The sequence below is a fragment of the Neopelma chrysocephalum genome, unplaced genomic scaffold, assembly GCF_003984885.1.
Source record: "Neopelma chrysocephalum unplaced genomic scaffold, ASM398488v2 Primary Assembly neopelma1_96714, whole genome shotgun sequence".
NCBI lineage: Eukaryota > Metazoa > Chordata > Aves > Passeriformes > Pipridae > Neopelma > Neopelma chrysocephalum.
In genome coordinates this window covers 104,221-124,523 of record NW_020925358.1, presented here as the reverse complement: position 1 = coordinate 124,523, position 20,303 = coordinate 104,221, and positions in this window count along the sequence as shown.

Genomic DNA, 20,303 nt, shown 5'->3' with positions numbered 1-20,303 from the left:
CCTGTTCCAGTGTTTGACCACCCTCTCGGTAAAGAAATGCTTCCTCAGGTCCAGTCTGAACTTCCCCTGGAACAGCTATGAACCATTCCCACCCATCCTGTCACTGGATCCCAGGCAGAAGAGCTCAGCACCTCCCTCTCCACTTCCCCTTCTCAGGAAGCTGCGGAGAGCCATGAGGTCACCCCTCAGCCTCCTTTTCTCCAAACTAGACAAACCCAGAGTTCTCAGCTACTCCTCACAGGACATGCCTTCCAGCCCTTTCACCAGCCTTGTTGTCCTTCTCTGGACACATTCAAGGACCTTCACATCCTTCTTTAATGGTGGACCCACAACTGCACACAGCACTCAAGGTGAGGCAGCACCAATGTTGAATAGAGTGGGATTATCACCTCTTGACTGGCTGGTTCTACTGTGTTTGATGCCCCCCAGGATGCATTTTGCCCTCTTGGCTGCCAAGGCCCACTGCTGACTCATACCGAGACTGCTGCCGATGAGCACCCCCAGATCCTTTTCTGCAGGGCTGCTCTCCAGCCACTTCTCTCCCAGTTGAGCCTGGTGTTACTCCATCCCAGGCGCAGAATCCAGCATTTGGAGTGCTTACATTTCATGCCATTCATTAATGATTTCCCAATGTTTTTATATATATAAATACATTTGCATTACATACATATTATATATGTATATATCATATATATGCTACTGGGCAAAATAAGAACATACACTGATTAAAACTGGTCTAAAATATGAAAATGAAAAACAGTAATTACTTAGCCTTTTACAATCTTATTTTTAGTCACTGTGTTTGCAATCATCCTGCTTACATCCCCCTTCAACTGAAAACTTCCTGCTTCCTCTCCTGCAGCACAGTACTCAATATGAGTGCCACACATATGCTGCACATCACAGCCTTAACAACTGTTCAAAGGCACTGAGGACAGGAAACATTAGTGGTTCCTAACAGTGTGGCCCAGGTAATTTGCTGTGTGGTTCTTTATCTCCCCTCCTCAATGCTTTCAATTAAATCCATATTTAAGTTACAGTCAACTGTCCAGTCTCAGGTGCTAACATGTGTCCCAGAGACAAGTGTCTCCAGGTGCTAGGAAGTGTCCTGGGAGAGTAAAGGCTTGCCACCAGTTAATGGGAAAGGACAGGCACAAAAGTTTATATAAGGTTTCTGTGAGCAGTCCCTCTAGTACAGAAAAGTGTCAAGCAAAGGATCTGGGTTAGCCAGGCTCAGGCCATTAAAACCTATGCTCGTGGCTCACAACAATATGGGCAGAAGAGTTCTCCATACTGATGCTTGCACAGATGGAGCAGATGGAAGGTGAGGTCCAGCAAATCAAGGAAGGGCTAATTTGGGTCTCATTACCCTAACCACTGCCTTGCCAGGAAAGCTGTAGAAATTTGATTATCTTTGAGACTTTTGGACCACTGTCAAATTTGGTTGAAATTGATTAGAGCTTCAAAAGTTACTATTCAGAAATTATGACACAAGGATTACATCCGTCTAATTTTATCAGGAAACCAAGTGCACTAGACAAAAATAAGATTAAATATAGAAAACAAGGGAATAGAACCAGAAAGGAAGGTTGAGACAGAACAGGAAAAAGCAGGAAGAGAAGCAGGCCATAGATCCATAACTAAGAAAAACTGACATAGGTTTCCTTTCCATGAACATGACCAGAATTAAATCCCAGAAAGATCTTTCTGCAGTGGAAAAGAGAGAAAAAAGCCTGGAAACAAACAGGACCCCATGGGAGCAGGGAAAGGACTCCTCTCTCTGAGCAACAGCAAAAACAACTGACTATAACCCCCATTCCCCATCCCCCTGCACCGCTGGGAGGGAGGAGGGAGAACATGCAAGGAAGGAGGGGTGGGGGGAAGGTGTTTTTAAGATTATTTTACTTCTCACTCTTTTGCTCTGATCTTGTTAGTAATAAATTCAATTAATATCCCCACTTTGAGTCTGTTTTGCCCGTGATGGTGATCAGTAAGTGACCTCTCCCAGCTCTTATCTCAACTCATGAATCCTTCATTGTTTTTTTTCTCTCCTCTCAAGTTGCATAGGGGAGTCAGAGAGCGGCTTTAGTGGGTACCTGGCATCCAGCCAGGGTCAACCCACTACATTAGGAGAGACAAACCAGGAAGGTGCAGTGATGGAATTGCCCTCTATGTGAGGCTACACTTGGAATGTATCAAGCTCTGTCTTGAGGTGGATGACAGTCAAGAGCTTATGGGTTAGGATAAAAGGGCAGATGAGTAAGAGTGACACCGCTGTGGGTATTTGCTACAGGCCAACTGATCAGGAGGCCTTCTACAGACAGCTTGATGCAGCCTCACAGTCTCAGGCCCTGGTTCTTGTGGAGGACTTTAACTATCCTGACATCTGCTGGAGAAGCAACACAGCAAAGCGCAAACAGTCCAGGAGGTTCCTGAAAAGCATTGATGACAACTTCCTGTCACAGGTAGTGGAGGATCCCACAAGGAATGGTGTGCTGTTCGACCTCATACTAACAAACAGGGAAGGCCTTGTTGGAGATGTGAAGGTTGGGAGCAGCCTTGGCTGCAGTGACCATGAGATTGTGGAGTTCAGTATTGGGTGAGGAGAAAGCAGGGCAGCAAGTAAGATTGTAACCATGGACTTCAGGAGAGCTAACTTTAGCCTCCTTAGGGATCTTGGAAGAATGCCATGGGAACAGGCCATGCAGGGAAGAGGGGTCCAAGAGAGGTGGTCAATATTCAAGGATCACTTCCTCCAGGCTCAAGAACAATGCATCTTGATGCGCAAGAAATTGGGCAAAGGGGGCAAGAGACCTGCCTGGATGAACAAGGAACTCCTGTCATTACTCAAGCACAAGCAGGAAATGCACAGGAGATGGAAGCAGGGTCAGGCCACTTGGAGTGAATTTAAAGAGGTGATCAGAGTAGGTAGAAATGAGACAAGGAAGGCCAAGGCCTAGAATTAAATCTGGCCGAGGATGTCAAGGAAAACAAGAAGGGCTTCTTCCAATACATCAATAACAAAAGGAAAACAAAGGATAATGTGGGCCCATTAGTAAATGGAGAGGGGTCCCTGGTAACAGAGGACGCAGACAAGGCAGTTACTGAATGCCGTCCTTGTATTGGTCTTCACTGACAAGACCAGCCCTCAGGGATCTCTGACCCAGGAGACCAGGGCAAAGAAATGTTGGAAGGAAAACATTCCCTTGGTCAAGGAGGATTGGGTCAGAGAACACCTAGGCAAACTTGACATCCACAAGTCCATGGGCCCTGACAGGATGCATCCATGAGTGCTGAGGGAGCTGGTGGACACCATAGTGAGGCCATTCACAATCATCTTTGAAAGGCCGTGGCAATCAGAACTGGAAGAAAGCAAATGTCACTCCGGTCTTCAAAAAGGGCAAGAAGGAGGACCCAGGGAACTATTGACCAGTCAGCCTCACCTCAATCCCTGGAAAGGTGATTGGAGCATCTCATTCTGGAGGCCATCTCTATCCACATGGAGGACGAGAAGGTGATCAAGAGTAGTCAGCATGGATTCACTAAAGGGAAATCATGCTTGACCAACCTGATTGCTTTCTATGATGAAACAACTATTTGGATGGATGAGGGGAGAGCAGTGAGTATTGTCTACCTCGACTTCATCAAGGCTTTCGACACTGTCTCTCACAACATCCTCATAGACAAACTCAGGAAGTGTGGACTAGATGAGCGGACAGTGAGGTGGATTGAGAACTGGCTGAATGGCAGATCCCAGAGGATTGTAATCAGTGGCACAGAGGCCTGTCACTAGTGGTGTCCCCCAAGGTTCAATACTGGGCCCAGTATTGTTTAACTTATTCATTAATGACTTGGATGAAGGGGCAGAGTGCCTCCTCAGCAAGTTCACTGAGAACACAAAGCTGGGGGGAGTAGCCAATGTGGCAGGAGGGCCTACGCTAATAAGGCCTAGAATCCGGTCAGAGAATGCAAACAATGCAAGCTATCTGTGGTAAGTTACCGGTGTGTGCTAGTTTAAAAGTTAACCAACAGGGGAAATGAACTCAACTCAAAAGAGAGATTATAAGTCAGAATAACAATTTATTAAAATAATACAATAAGTACGATTATACAGACAGACAATTGGTTTTAAACCACAAAACCCAAATGTATAACCCAGCACCCTGGGGCATGAACAAAAGTGGTGTTCCTTGTATCCCCCCCGAGTCCAAAGTAAAGGGAGAGGGGAAAAACCTGCTGGTGGGAGAGCTGTTGCATTCTGGTCAAAAAGTGGTGATTGCAGTCCAGTCGAGGGTGGTGGTCTCAGTCTGGTTGAGAGCGGTGAGCTGCAGTCTTCCTCTGGATCCCATGAGTGGTAAAAAGGTTCCAAAACTCCAAGTTTATATATTCTCCAGTTCAGGCAGGAATGCTCAGTCCTTCCCTCAGGGCAGGGACTTCCACAAAAGGGTGTGAGGACAGGAACATCTTCCTATCTCGCAGGCCTCTTAATGCCTAGTTTATCGCCTGAGGAGTCAGGCTGCTCTGGGCAGAGGGTGTAAATGCTCTATTGATAACAGTTTCTGGGAAATGGTATGGAATGCTATAGAATACATAGGTTTGGGTTACACCCATCCCGTGATGAATTGGTCCCAGCTGTTCTAACTAGGACACGGTGGCACCATGGTAATGTTTTCAGTGTTGAATTATGCTAAAACCAGCCTGGTTCACCAAACTTCAAACACACATCCTGCTTTTTGAAGTAGGATTTGACAGATAAGATGGTGACTGGCCTGTAAATTTGTGACTAGCAGTCAATCACTTTATACTATAAAAGTCCAGTCCAAATTTCATACAGTCAGGTTCTTCTAACATAACCCTTCTTGGAGTGTATGTGTGGAGATTCTTCCCTTGGGTGGGGACGCCCCCCAAGGATACTCCCTGAGGTTGAGAGAGATTTCCCCACAAGCGTTGGTATGGGTGAGTTACATCAAATCTCTACTTAATAATTATTTTCTTTTTGCCACCTTTAATATAATTGCTTCAGTAATTGCTTTAATATAGTGTGCTATCCTATCTTATACTATACTACTAGTAGTTTTAGAGTTTATACTGTGTAGTAAATAATTCTGATTAAAATCTTTTGTCTGATCATTTGTAATAATAAATGATTAATTTTATATACATTTTCTCAGTTTGCCATCATTAAAACCTGCAGGACATAAGTGGTTCAATCACACCTCTATAATTCCTTAAATTTAAACCATTGACAAAATCTGAGGCTAAGATTGGATCCAACTGCACCTAGGCTCCTCTCTGAGTAGTTTAGAAAGCAAGGGAGTCCTTTCTGCATCTCATGACTCAACGGCAGGGCTTCTTTAATAAATTTTGTCTAAGCCTTCCACTCTCACCCACGACAGCCAATACCCCAGAAGGCTGTGAAGCCCTTCAGAAGGACCTTGACAGGTTGGAAAGATGGGCAGAGAAGAACCATATGAAATTCAACAAAGGCCAATGCAGGGTCCCTGCATCTGGGGAAGAATAACCCCAGGCACTAGTACAGGCTGGGGGTGACCTGCTGGAAGGCAGCTCTGCGGAGAAGGACAACAAACTGTCCAAGGGTCCTGGTGGACAACAAACTGTCCATGAGCCATCAGCGTGCCCTTGTGGCCAAGAAGGCCAATGGTATCCTGGGCTGCATTAGGAAGAGCATTGCTAGCAGGTTGCGGGAGGTGATCCTGCCCCTCTACTCAGCCATGGTGGGGCCACATCCAGAGTGCTGTGTCCAGTTCTGGGCTCCCCAGTATAAGAGAGACATGGAGCTCCTGGAGTGGGTCGAACAGAAGGCAACAAAGATGATTAAGGGACTGGAGAATCTCTTATGAGGAAAGGCTGAGGGAACTGGACTTGTTCAGCCTCAAGAAGAGACAACTGAGGGGGGACCTCATCAATGTCTATAAGTATCTGAAGGGAGGGTGTCAAGAGGATGGAGCCAGGCTCTTCTCAGTGGTGCCAAGCAATAGGACAAGAGGCAATGGGCAGAAACTGATGCACAGGAAGTTCCACCTGAACAAGAGGAAGAACTTCTTTACTGTGCAGGTGACCGAGCACTGGAACAGGTTGCTCAGAGAGGTTGTGGAATCTCCCTCACTGGAGACATTCAAGAACCATCTGGACACCATTCTATGCAATGTCCTCTAGGATAACCCTGCTTGAGCAGGGAGGTTGGACCAGATAACCCTGCTGGTGGTGCCTTCCAACCTGAACTGTTCTGTGATTCTCTGATTACTTTGAAGTTATTCTTATCCATCTCTAATCCTTAAAATTCTGTGAGGAAGTGGGAGAGGGGAAAATAATTTAACTGAGCGAGTCAAGAAAAAAAATCAGATTGAAAACAAAGACCATTATATAAAAAAATAGGAAATTGTTTCTTTCCGTATCCTTTGTCTTTGTTTCTTAGTACCCTCAAGCAAGAATCTTCTTGTGTAAAAAGGAAATAGGAATCAATGTTAAACTGAGTACCAGGCAGAAGCAAAAAAACTACTCATCAAAACATATGATGGCTTAGTTCAGCCCACTCAATCAGTAGAATGCACCAGAAATAAATTTGAAACATTGCCTCTCTCTCTCTCTCTATATATATATATATATGTTAAGAAGACAAATGTTCACTGAAGACACGAGTCTTGAACAAATGCTGAGGCTAATCTCTGATTTCTCTATTATCCAAGCTTCAAATGTCACGCACTATCCAGAATCCATTGGTACCACAACAGTGCATAATATTAAAAGATTATCAAAAATCCAGCAAACAAACTAATCTATATCTTTAATTTCTCTCTCCACAAACCTTGTCTTGTTCTACTCAAGTATCCACAAATAGCCCACAAATAAAATTTTTATCTTTGGTTTTGTTGCCAATACTTTCATCCCTTTACTTCTCAGAACGTTCCATTAGATCAGGCTGAAATGATGCATTACTAGCATTTTTCATACAAGGAAACAAAAGGAATGGCTAAAATATATAGCATTGCTATTTCATTCAAAATCCAGTATTTAGAGTACTAGCTCTGAATGCACAAGGCAGGCTTTAATTCTTGCTTCTTCCTAGGGTGATGAACTCAATTTTTTTCTGAATGTATCCTTACAGTGTACTCAGTACTATGTCTTTTAATCTCTCCTGTTGTTTTCCATTATATTATAAAAAATATTAATGAGAACTTGGATTAGAAATTTTCCTAATCAGCATCCTGTATAATAATTGACAGTTGATACTTAAAAGACAAATGTAGACAGCACAAATAGTTAGGAGACTTATAACAGAATACCCTCCCCAACCCTCCTGTAGTCCCAGTGCACTGAAAAGAGAAATAGGACACTGGTGCAAAACCCTCCCAGAGATTTGAACTAGTAGGAAGATGTCCCATCCCTCAAATGCCATAGCCTCCATAGCCTACCTTTGGGAAGTACAACTTATCGCTTCTAGCAGATTTGAACCTAGTTTTAAATAATTATTCTCTAATCAAAATTATTTCTCAAATCTGTCCTAATTACAGAATTGTTAGACAGTCTCAGCCACTTTATCATTTAGAAACTTTTTCCCTGTCTTTTACTACATTGACAATATTGGATTTGTATTTTTTTTCTTTTAAAGAGAATTCTAATGCACTCTCGGTGTAAACTCTCATTTCAGATGGACATGTGAATTAAGCTAAGCAGAATAAAAGCTCTTATAACACAGAATAAATGTGTCTGTGTGAAGGAGCTCATGCAGAATAGTTATACCTGCATTATTTTGCAATGCATCCTGCCTGTAGACGTGCCCTAAGCTTTGATTTAAACAAATACCGTTAGTCCTCACACCCAGCATATCAAATGAGAATCCATTCTAAAACATTTAGTGCAGTCTTCCTGAGTTCAGCCATACGACACAATATCATTATTTATTACATAATGACTTCATAGAATCATAGAAAGGTTTGGGTTGGAAGGGACCTCGAAGATCATCTAGTTCCAACCCCTCTGCCATGGGCAGGGACACCTTCCACTAGACCATGTTGCTCAAAGCCCTGTCCAACCTGGCCTTGAACACTTCCAGGGATGGGACAGCCACAGCTTCTCTGGGCAACCCATGCCAGTGCCTCACCACTCTCACAGTAAAGAATTTCTTCCTAATATCCAATCTAAATCAGCCCTTTCATTTTGAAGCTATTCCCCCTTGTCCTGTTGCTCCATACCCTTGTAAAAAGTCCCTCTCCAACTCTCCTGGAGGCCCTTTAGGTATTAGAAGGTGCTATAAAGTCTCCCCAGAGCCTTCTCTTCTCCAGGCTGAACAATCCCAACTCTTTCAGCCTGTCTCCATAGCAGAGGTGCTCCAGCCCTCTGAGCATCTTGATGGCCTCCTCTGGGCTTGCTCCAACATGTCCACATCCTTCTTATGTTGGGGACCCCAGAGCTGGATGCAGTACTCAGGTGGGTTCTCACAAGAGTGGAGTAGAGGGGGAGAATCACCTCTCTCAACCTGGTGGCCACACTGCTTTGGATGCAGCCCAGGACACGGTTAGTTTCTGGGCTGCAAGAGCACATTGCAGGCTCATGTCCAGTCTCTCATCCACCAGCATTCCCAAGTCCTTCTCCTCAGGGCTGCTCTCAATCCATTCTCCACCCAGCCTGTACTTGTGCTTGGGATTGCCCCAACCCTTGTTGAACTTCATGAGGTTCACACAGGCCCACCTTTCACTCCTGTTCAGGTCCCTCTGGATGACATCCCTTCCCTCCAGCGTGTCGACTGCTTCACACAGCTCAGTGTTGTTGGCAAACTTGCTGAGGGTGCAGTCAATCCCACTGCCCACATTGCCGACACAGATGTTAAACAGCACTGGTCCCAATACTGACCCCTGAGGATGCCACTCATCACTGGTCTCCATTTGGACATTGAGCTGTTGACCGCAACACTTTCCCTGTGACCATCCAGACAATTCCTTATCCACTGAGTGGTCCACCCATCAAATCCATGTCTCTCCAGTTTAGAGACCAGGTGGTCACCCCCCCCCTTGGAAAGAGCTCAGCTGTGGTTTCCTCTCGGCAGGGAGCGACATCCTCAGCACTCACCAGAAAGGATGTGGCAACACAGACAGAGCCCCCATGAAAACTTGCAGCCATTCAGGTCTCAGGCTACAAGGAGTGCCAGAGCCTGGCACTGATATTAGATGGCAGTAGAGACAACAGCTGAGTGAGGTGTGACCAGGTGAATTATATGCTCAGCCTGGTGGCAGAGCTAAGAGAAGAGGTAAAAATGTTAAGAAGCATCAGGGACTCTGAGGAGGAGACCAACTGGTGGACCTATGCTCTGGCCTCCCTGAGACAGGAGCAGACATCAGAAAGAAACCAAGATAAGAAGGGTTCTGTACCCTCCCCCAGCCAGGCAGAGGGCAGTAGATCAGAAGGAATAGGTGAATGGAGGCAAGTCGTTGCTTGGGGAAACAGGCGAAAGGCCCTCCTCGTCCACCTCACCCTCCCCGGTGCCTCTGTACAATAGGTATGAGGCTCTGGATGTTAAAGGACAATCAATGGATGATGAGGACAAAGGTCCCTTTCCACCAGAGGTGTTGCCAAGGTCAGAAAGGCCTACAACTTGTATCAAGACTGGTTCCACAAGGAAGAAAAGATGGGTTATTGTGGTAGGTGATTTGCTCCTAAGGGGAACAGAGCGTACAGTATGCTGGACGGACTCTTCTCTCAGTGTGAGGATAGAATACCGTTTTAGCCTGGAAGATTTTGTTATGAGGAAACAGTTTTCGCTTAGGAAGGCTTTCTGCCTAAAAGGTAACTCTTTCTCAAAGGTAGTTTCAATGCTTTCCCCCCCCCCCCCCCCCGCATAGCAAGAGAAGTTCTCAGCCTCTCTCTCTCCTACGCCAGAAAGATAGCCCTAACAGACATGTACAGAGGCCTTGGGAAGACTGGGGAGAAACAGAGAGGATAAAGAGGCCCTGAGAGGGTGAGAACTTGCCTTTTTTCCCTGGGGGCCTGGTGTGTGCAGCATCGTTAAGAAGTGGTCCTTGGATCTGAAATGAACCTTTTCTTAATCCTTCCACTGCCTTGGCATTCTTGGGAATACCTGCGTATGTTTTACCTTACACTCAGGAAAGTCTGCTGCCTCCCTGGGGCATGGGTTGAGGACATCACCAGGAAGCTTCCTAGCCTGGTGCAGCCTTCAGACTACTACCCACTACTGGTATTCCACATGGGAGATGATGAAGTCACAACATGTAGTCCAAGGGCAATCAAAAGGGACTTTAAGGCCTTGGAACGGTTAGTAAGGGATTCTGGAACACAGTTTATCTTGTCCTCTATCCTTCCAGTTGCAGGCAGTGACACTGGAAGAAACACACGGGTCCAGTCTATTAATACATGGCTCCATGGCTGGTGTCACCACCAAAATTTTGGGGTTTTTGACAATGAGATGGCCTACACAGCACTGGGCATGCTGGCATCAGATGGGATTCAGCTTTCTCAAAGGGGGAAGAGAGTCTTCACTCAGGAGCTAGTGGGGCTCATTGACAGAGCTTTCAACTAGATGTGATGGGGGAGGGAGATACCAGATTTGCCCTTGGCAAAGGTTAGAGGGAGGGAGTGCTAGTGAGGGCCTTTTACCAGTAACTCTGACATGTGCTGGCCACACTGGAGGAACTTGAAGTCTTACAGAGATGAGCCAGGGACTCGACAGGTAACAGAAGCCAACAAAAACACCAGAGAATTATTTGAAAGGAATTAAGGAATGTTCCTCTAGGAAGGCAATACAGCAGACGGCCCAGCTGAGGTGCCTTTACACCAATGCACAGGGCATGGGCAACAAAGAGGAGTTGGAAGTCACCATGCTGCTAGAAAGATACGACCTTGTTGCCATTACTGAAACTTGGTGGGACAAATCCCATGACTGGAGTGTGACGATGGATGGCTACAGGCTGTTCAGAAGAGACAGGGGAGGAAGGAGAGGGGTTGCCCTCTACATCAAGAGGTGGATTGAGTGTGAAGAGTTGTCTGAAGAACAGCCATGAGCAGGTCAAAAACCTGTGAGTAAGAGTCAGAGACTGAGGCAACAAAGGGAACCTTGTGATTGGTGTCTACTACAGGCCACCTGACCAAGGAGAGCCTATTGACAAAACCTTCTTGCTCCAGATACATGAGGCATCGTGCTCACAGGCTCTTGTCCTGATGGGGGACTTCAACCACCCCAACATCTGCTGGGAAAGTAGCGCGGTGAGCTGTACGCAATTCAGGAGACTCCTGGAATGCATGGAGGATAACTTCTTGAGCCAGGTAATAGACAGCCCTACCAGAGGGGATGAGATACTGGATCTAATGGTCAACAACGTACACGAGTTAATCAGGGGCATCAAGACTGGAGGCAGCCTGGGCTGCAGTGATCATGCACTGGTGGAGTTTGTAGTCGTGAGGGATATGGGTCAGGTAAGGAGTAAAGTTAGGCCCCTGAACTTTAGGAAAGCAGACTTCCTGCTCTTCAAGGAGACAGTCAATAGGATCCCCTGGGAGACTGCCCTCAGGGACAAGGAAGCAGAACAGAGCTGGCAGATTTTTAAGGACATCTTCCATGGAGTGCAAGACCTAGTGATTCCTAGGCATAAGAAATCAGACAAGGAAAGCAAGAGACCAGGGTGGCTGAGTAGGGAACTGCTGGTCAAATTAAAGGGCAAGAAGGAAATGCACAGGCAATGGAAGCAGGGACAGGTACCCTGGGAAGGGTATAAGGATGCAGTCCAGTTGTGTAGGGATGTGGTAAGGAAGGCCAAGGAAAACCTGGAGCTGAACTTGGAAAGGGATGCAAAGAATAACAGGAAGGGTTTCTACAGGTACATCAGCCAGAAAAGGAAGGTCAAAGAAGGCATACATTCCCCCCCATAAAAAAGGGTGGCAAACTGGTAACTATAGGCAAGACGGTTGAGGTACTCAACTTTTTTGCCTCAGTCTTCAATGGAAACCTCTCTTCCCACACCTCTTGAGTGGGTGGACAGCAAGATGAGGACTGGGGGAGCAAAGTGCTTCACACTGTAAGAGAAGATTAGGTTCATGACCACCTGTGGAACCTGACTGTACATAAGTCTATTGGACCTGATGAGATACATCCCAGAGTCCTGAGGGAATTGGCTGACGCGGTTGCCAATTCGCTCTCCATGATATTTGAAAAGTCATGGCAGTCAGGTGAAGTCCCAGGTGACCGGAAAAGGAGAAACATTGTACCCATCTTTAAAAAGGGTAGAAAGGAAGACCCAGGGAAGTACTGACCTGTCAGCCTCACCTCTGTGCCTGGGAAGATCCTGGAACAGATCCTCCTAGAAGCTACGTTAAGGCACATGTAGGACAGGGAGGTGATTTGAGACAGCCATCACAGCTTCACCAAGGGCAAGTCCTGCGTAACCAACCTAGTGGCCTTCTATGAATAACTACATTAGTGGACAAGGGAAGGGCTACGGACGTCCTCTACCTGGACTTCTGTAAAGCCTTTGACATGGTCTCCCATAACATCCTTCTCTCTAAATTGAAGAGAGAGTTGGATTTGATGGATGGACTGTTTGGTGGATAAGGAATTGGTTGGACAGTTGCATCCAGAGGGTAGTGGTCAATGGCACAGAGTCCTGATGGACATCAGTGACAAGTGATGTCCCTCAGGGGTCTGTATTGGGACCAGTGCTATTCAGTGTCTTCATTAATGACATAGACAAAGAGATTGAGTGCACCATCAGCAAGTTTGCAGATGACACCAAACTGTGCGGTTGACACTCCTGAAGGACAGGATAACATCCAGAGGGACCGGGACAAGCTCAAGAAGTGGGCCCACAGGAACCTCATAAGGTTCAGTAAGACCAAGTACAAGGTGCTGCACCTGGGCCGGGGCAACCCCTGGTTATCAATACAGGCTGGGGAATGAACCAAATTGAGAGCAGCCATTCCAAGAAGGACTTGAGAGTGTTGGTGGATGAGAGGTTGGACATGAGCCAGCAGTGTGTGCTTGCAACCCAGAAAGCCAATCGTATCCTGGGCTGCATCAAAAGCAGCATGGCCAGCAGGTTGAGGGAGGTGATTCTGCCCCTCTACACTGCTCTGGTGAGACTCCACCTGGACTACTGCATCCAGCTCTGGGGGCCCCAGCACAGGAAGGACATCGACCTGTTGGAGCGAGTCCAGAGGAGGCCACCAAGATGCTCAGAAGGCTGGAGCACCTCTGCTATGGAGACAGGCTGAAAGAGTTGGGATTGTTCAGCCTGGAGAAGAGAAGGCTCTGGGGTGACCTTATTGTGGCCTTCCAGTACCTAAAGGGCCTCCAGGAGAGCTGGAGAGGGACTTTTTACAAGGGCATAGAGTGATAGGACAAGAAGGAATGGCTTCACACTGACAGAGTTCCTGCCGGGGTTTTGAAGTTGTTAACTCACTTGTCTACCATTGGTTTCTGTGTTGCCATAGTTATTATATTGTCTCCTTGCATTGGCTAGCCAAATGGCCAATCCCCTCCTTTGCCTAGCAGCCCTTATAAGCTGCGGGAAATTTGAATAAAGCTCTCTTCACTGCTGGATTCCTTGCGTGCTACGTGGTCTCTGTCTCCTGGCTTAAGTACCTCCGCCGCCTGTCCCTGCCACGAGGGACGGGCGACAGGGGGGTGATCCCAGCCCTGAAAACCTTCACAGAGCGGCCAGCAGTGACCCCCCAGAAACCCCTCGAACAGCTACAAGTTCCGATTTAGATTGGATATTAGGAAGAAATTCTTTACTGTGAGAGTGGTGAGGCACTGGCATGGGTTGCCCAGAGAAGCTGTGGCTGTCCCATCCCTGGAAGTGTTCAAGGCCAGGTTGGACAGGGCTTTGAGCAACATGGTCTAGTGGAAGGTGTCCCTGCCCATGGCAGAGGGGTTGGAACTAGATGATCTTCGAGGTCCCTTACAGCCCAAACCTTTCTATGATTCTATGCACTTACAGTGTCTGGTTAAAAAAAAAAAAAAAAAAAAAGTAATGCATGACAATATAATTCTTACCGTATTCTTAGTTTTCACTCTCTTCACTCATTTCTACCCTTGGTTTTTAAAAAAGAAGTCTTATAACTACATCTATAATACCAGCTTTGAAGCAGTATTGAACCAAAGTAAAGGAATGCAAGCGATGCAAAAGGTAAAGCTATGTTACTGTTTCTACACAGAGAGATTGTTGTGTAGATGAACAATCAGGTAAAATTCCTTGGTAATTAATGCAGCCTTAAACAAATAGAATAGACATTAAAACCACTACCAGTCTGCATAGAATTTATCTCATTTTATTTCAAATGCAGCATTTTATGCCAAAAGAAGTGTCCTAGTTAGAACAGCTGGGACCAGTTCATCACTGTGTGGGTGTAACCCAAAACTGTGTATTCTATAGCCTTCCATGCCATTTCCCAGAAACTGTTATCAATAAACCATTTACACCATCTGCCCAGAGCACACCTGACTCCTCAGGCTATAAACTGGGTGTTAAGAGGCCTGCAAGATAGGAGGATGCTCCTGTCCTCACACCCATTGTGGAACTCCCTGCCCTGAGGGAGGTACTGAGCATTCCTGCCTGAACTGGAGGATATATATATAATCTTGGAGTCTTGGGACTTTTTTAACCACTCGTGGGATCCAGAGAAGGACTGTGACCACCACTCTCAACCAGACTGAGACCACCACTCTCAACCAGACTGAGACCACCACTCTCGACCGGACTGCAATCACCACTCTTGACCAGACTGCAACAGCTCTCCCACCAGCAGGTTTTTCCCTCTCCTTTTACTTTGGACTCAGGGGGCCCAACGAACACCACTCTGTTCATGCCCCAGGGTGCTGGGTTATACATTTGGGTTTTGTGGGTTAAAACCAATTGTTTGTCTGTATAATCGTATTTATTGTATTATTTTATTAAATTGTTATTCTGACTTATAATCTCTCTTTTGAGTTTAGTTCATTTCCCCTGCCGGTTTACCTTTAAACCAGCACAAGAAGAAATATTATAAACCAAAAATTAAATTAAAAGTAGATTATTTACTCATTTTAGAAAATTCAGATAAACCTAAGGAATTTGAACACGTAAAAATGTAATTTAATGAGGAATTTCATTGTCATTTTTACTTGAGTTGTAAGTTTTCAATATTTTAGGTGTTTAAATACTTTAATGTTGGTTTGTGAAAGATATCAGAATTGTATGTGAATCAGAGAGGGTCCCTAGCTGTGATAACTTGTTAGCCTAAATAGCATAAAGATGTTAAATAATTCCCTTAAAATGTGACCAATAAAGCAATTAATACAGAACAAATGTTTCAAAGTTTTTAAAGGTGGGGGTTTTTCCTTCCCTAAAGGTAAAAGGAATGTAAATAGTGGGGAAATTGTAATTTAAAATAATTAAATTTACCTTAGATGCACAGGTCATTTAATAACTTTAAGGCTATTTTAATAAAAACCTATTGCAAATAGTTTCACTATCTCTACTAAACGAATTTGCTGACATTCCACGCATCATCTTTGTGTTAAAATAATAGTGCAACCACTACATAAATTTAAAGTTATGAAGAGTTGAAACCACGTTCACAGATTAAATCATCTATAGACAAGAGAACAAATTATTGTCTCAATCCTATGTAATAGTTCTTATATATTATCATGATGTAGAATCTGGGCTGTTTTCCCTGCTAGTGATTCTATGGTCTTCGCCTCAAGGCTAAATTCACTGACCAGCAGCATTACAACATACTTTCTGCCCTTTCTCAGAGTTTATGTAGAAATTCTCCTTTGGTGCAACGTTCACAGATGCCTTGAGTCTCTCTCATACTTCTCATTCTCCTTGTATCTGCCCCTTGTAGAACATTTATCTTTTATTTTGCAATTCAGTTGTAAGCCATATGCAAAAAAGACTGTTGCTTTTTTACACTTGCCTAATGTGTTAGAGCTTTAATTCAGATGTGGATCTGGGCACCACTGCAATTCAAATATTAACTAAAAGATATTATACTCAATTGCAAAAATGTTTGGGCTATTTTCTGCATGACATGGCAGCCAATCTCTTAGTTTTGGGGGCTTTATTTTTCTCTTTTTTAATTCTTTTAAATCATCTTCAATAATAATTCTGATAATTTGACAATGACTAGAATTTGACTAGATTAAAAATTACACCTCTCAATTAAAAAAACTCTTTTGTAAAACATGGTCTTACCATCATAGCATACCAATACAAATAATAAAGTTTTAGGAGACTCCCTTCTGAAGGGAACAGAAGGCACCATATGCAGATTGGACCCACTCCTTAGGGAAGTCTGCTGCCTTCCTGGGGCTTGGGTTCAAGACATGAAGAGAAAGCTTCCTACCATGGTACAGCCCTCAGATTATTATCCATTATTGATTTTTCAGGTAGGCAGTGATGAAGTTGCAACAAGAAGTCCAAGGGCAATCAAGAGAGACTTCAGGGCCTTGGGATGACTGGTTAAGGGATCAGGGGCACAAGTAGTATTCTCCTCTATCCTGCCAGTCACAAGGAATGATAAAGGAAGAAACAGGAAGAGCCAGAAGATCAATACCTGGCACTGAGCACGGTGTCACTGGCAGAATTTTGGGTTTCTTGATCATGGGTCAGTCTACATGATGCCACGCCTGCCGGGTACACCTGTCTCAAAGGGAGAAAATGATCTTTGCACAGGAGTTAGCAGGACTCATTGAAAAAGCTTTAAACTACGTTTGAAGGAGGAAAAGGATAAAATCAGGTTCTCTACAGACAAGCTGGGGGAAGGGGGGAGGCATGTGACTGAGGGATGTTACCATCATGGAGACATGGTGAGATGACTCACAAAACTGGAATGCTGCAATGGGCGGTTATAAACTCTTCAGAAGGGACAGGCAAGACAGGAGAGGCAGCAGGGTAGCCCTGCACCTTAGGGAGTGTTTTGACTGTCTAGAGCTTGGCGACGGTGATGAAAGGCTTGAGTGTTTATGGATAAGGATCAAGGGGAAGGCCAACAGGGCAGATATCCTGGTGGGAGTCTGTTACAGACCACCCAACCAGGATGAAATATTCTATAAGCAGCTGGGAGAAGTCTCATGATCACTGCTCCTTGTTCTCATGGGGGCCTTCAACTTACCAGATGTCAGCAGAGAAGAAACAACAGTCCAGGAGGTTCCTGGAGTGTGCAAAACATAACTTCTTGATACAGTGAGTGAGGGAGCCAACTAGGGAACTGCCACCTTGGACTTCCAGAGGACAGACTTTGGCCTGTTTAGGGGCCTGGTTGACAGAGTCCCTTGGGAGGAAGCCCTGAAGGGCAAAGGGGTCCAGGAAATGGTTACTGACCTGCTATGCCACTTAGATACTCACAAGCCTATGGGGCCAGATGGGATCCACTCAAGGATACTGAGGGAGCTGGCAGAAGAGCTCACCAGGCCACTTTCAATCATTTACCAGAAGTCCTGGTTAACTGGGGAGGTCTCAGATGACTGGAGGTGAGTAAATGTGATGTCCATCTGCAAGGTCGGTCAAAAGGAGAATCTGGGGAACTACAGGCCTGTCAGCCTGACCTTGGTGCCGGGGAAGGTCATGGAGCAGATCATCTGGAGTGCCATCATTTAACAGGTACAGGACAACCAGGGGATCAGGCCCAGCCAGCATGGGTTTAGGAAAGGCAGGTCCTGCTTGACCAACCTGATTTCCTTCTATGACAAGGTGATCCACTTAGTGGATGAGGGAAATACTGTGGATATTGTTTATCTGGACTTCAGGAAAGCCTTTGACACATCACAGCATTGTCCTGGAGAAGCTGGCAGCCCATAGCTTGGATGGGAATACTCTGTTGGATAAAAACCTGACTGGATGGCTGGGCCCAGAGAGTAGGGTTAATGGAGCTACATCCAGGTGGGGCTGGTCACTAGTGGAGTTCCGGCTCAATATTGGGGCTGGTTCTGTTTAATATCTTTACCGATGATCTTGACGAGGGGATTGACTGCACCCTCAGCAAGTTTGCAGACCACACCAAGTTGAGCTGAAAAAGGAGGTTGTAGACAAGTGGGGGTTGATCTCTTCTCCCAAGCAACAAGTGATAGAACAAGAGGAAACAGCCTCGAGTTGCGCCAGGGAAAGTTTAGATTGAATATTAGGAAAAGGTTGTCAAGCATTGGAACATGCTGCCCAGGGAAGAGGTAGAGTCACCACCCCTGAAAGGATTTAAAGACGTGTAGATGTGGTGCTCAGTGACATGGTTTAGTGGTGGACTTGGCAATGTTAGGTTTACAGTTGAACTTGATTATCCTAAAAAGGTCTTTTCCAGCATAAATGGATCTATGATTCTAAGAAAGTTGCTCAGCATGGTTAAGACCAACACTGAGTTTTACTCATTCTTCAGAATTTCAAAATTGAACTTCAAAGTGTAACTGAACTGAGGAAAACAGAGTTCAGTCCCACACATACTTATGACTAAATTAGCACAATATCAAAGGACATCTGTATAATAACCAGTTTTTCCTAATATACAGTTACCTAGAGTATAGACAGGACAGTTAGACTTCACTCAAGTTAAAAAAAAAAATAAAAAATTCCTTGCCTTCATTCAGGTTTTCCCAAATGCAATGCTGCAGTAACTCCACCTATACAAAAGTGTGACAACAGTGTTATGAATTTTATTATCTTAAATTAATATCATCTTATGGAGGATCCAAGGATTAAATTGCAATGGAAACATTACACTGTATACGACCACTTTGTTGAAATTCCTTTGAACTTGAGGTATCTCTCGTAATCTGCACAGAAGATGCTACAAGGGATGTTCCAGAGCTCAAAAGTACATACTATAGCATATTTTCTAGAATTTCTTCTAACAGATGTAATGTTTTATCACAGATATCAAATTCTTCTATACTGGGTAACTTCTGAAATTAACAACTCACCTCAACACCAAATCTCAATTCTAACACTTCCCGATTTCTGCTATTAACCTTTGATAAAACAAGAGCATCAAGAAAACTGGATGAAAAATATAAATTAATTCTTACTGCTGCCAAATTGATGTTATTTTCTATTATTGTTTTCCCTACATGTAAAAATCTAAGTATCGTCTGTTATTTGTGAAAATAGCAACTCAGATAACTAATAACTTACAGGCCAACTTTTAACATTTCTATCATAGTATAAGCTCAACTTGTATAACCTCAGATAATTTAGGATATAGTTATTTGTTTTCAAGGGTATACTCTTTCTCCAAAGCTTCAAGAAATAAGTGTGGCAAAGAAAGTTTTAAATCATCCTTATGTCCAATTAAATCTGCATTACTTCTGAATTTGGAAACATCCTGAAATATGCTTATCCAAAACAAGACCTACAAAAAGACCCTCAAAAGGCAGCCTCTGTTATCTTATTTGCCATTTTTTTAAAAACAAGGAGAGTTCCACCCCAGTGGAGCTGAGGTTATCAAAGCCTCACTATGCTCCATTAGCCCTGTTACCTAGCATAAAAGAAACAAAGCAATGGCAATAATCTCAATGTCTGCTGATTCTCAATCTCATGTGCAGATATAAAAGTCCATAATCTAAAATGAGAAAATATTAAAGCATGCAACTTCATATATTCATTTTTTCTTATCTAAAAGAAATCTTTGAAATCTTTGAAACACATTGTACAACTATTAATGAGACTGAACTCTGTAGTGGTTACGTGCAAGATTCTCCTCCGTCTCATAAAATTCTCTTATCAGTATCATCTTTTCCAGTCCACATTTTAAAAGATTGGAAACCTAAGTAGCAAACAAAACAAAGCACACCTTGAAATGTACACTCCAAATGAAAGAAGCTGTGAAAATACTGCCAATTGTGATTTATTTAATTTTGTTTGCTATTTTGATTCTGTGCGATCACCAAGAAATTCAGAGAATTGCTAGAATGGACAGTGCCTAACCTAAAATATGCTTCCTTGCTAAAATGCAAGATATATTATCATAAATTGTAAAATATATTACAAGTACTCATTGGCTCAGAGAACAACTATAATAGGTTATTCTCCAGAAGGAAAACATTGTGTGAAATTACAGTGCATTATCCAGTTTTTAGTCAAGAAACACAAGACTTTCTATAGTCTTTTTCTACAGATAGGAAGATTTTGGAAGGGAAGCTGTCTGAAGATATTTGGTAACGTGACCAAATGACCAACTGGATTTTTACAAATAAAAGGTGAAAAGATTTTAAGATAAGCAGATATTTGAAGATGTGACACACAAACAAACACATACTTGCACTAGTGTATACATTTCAGTGTTAGAAACATGAAATCATATTTTTT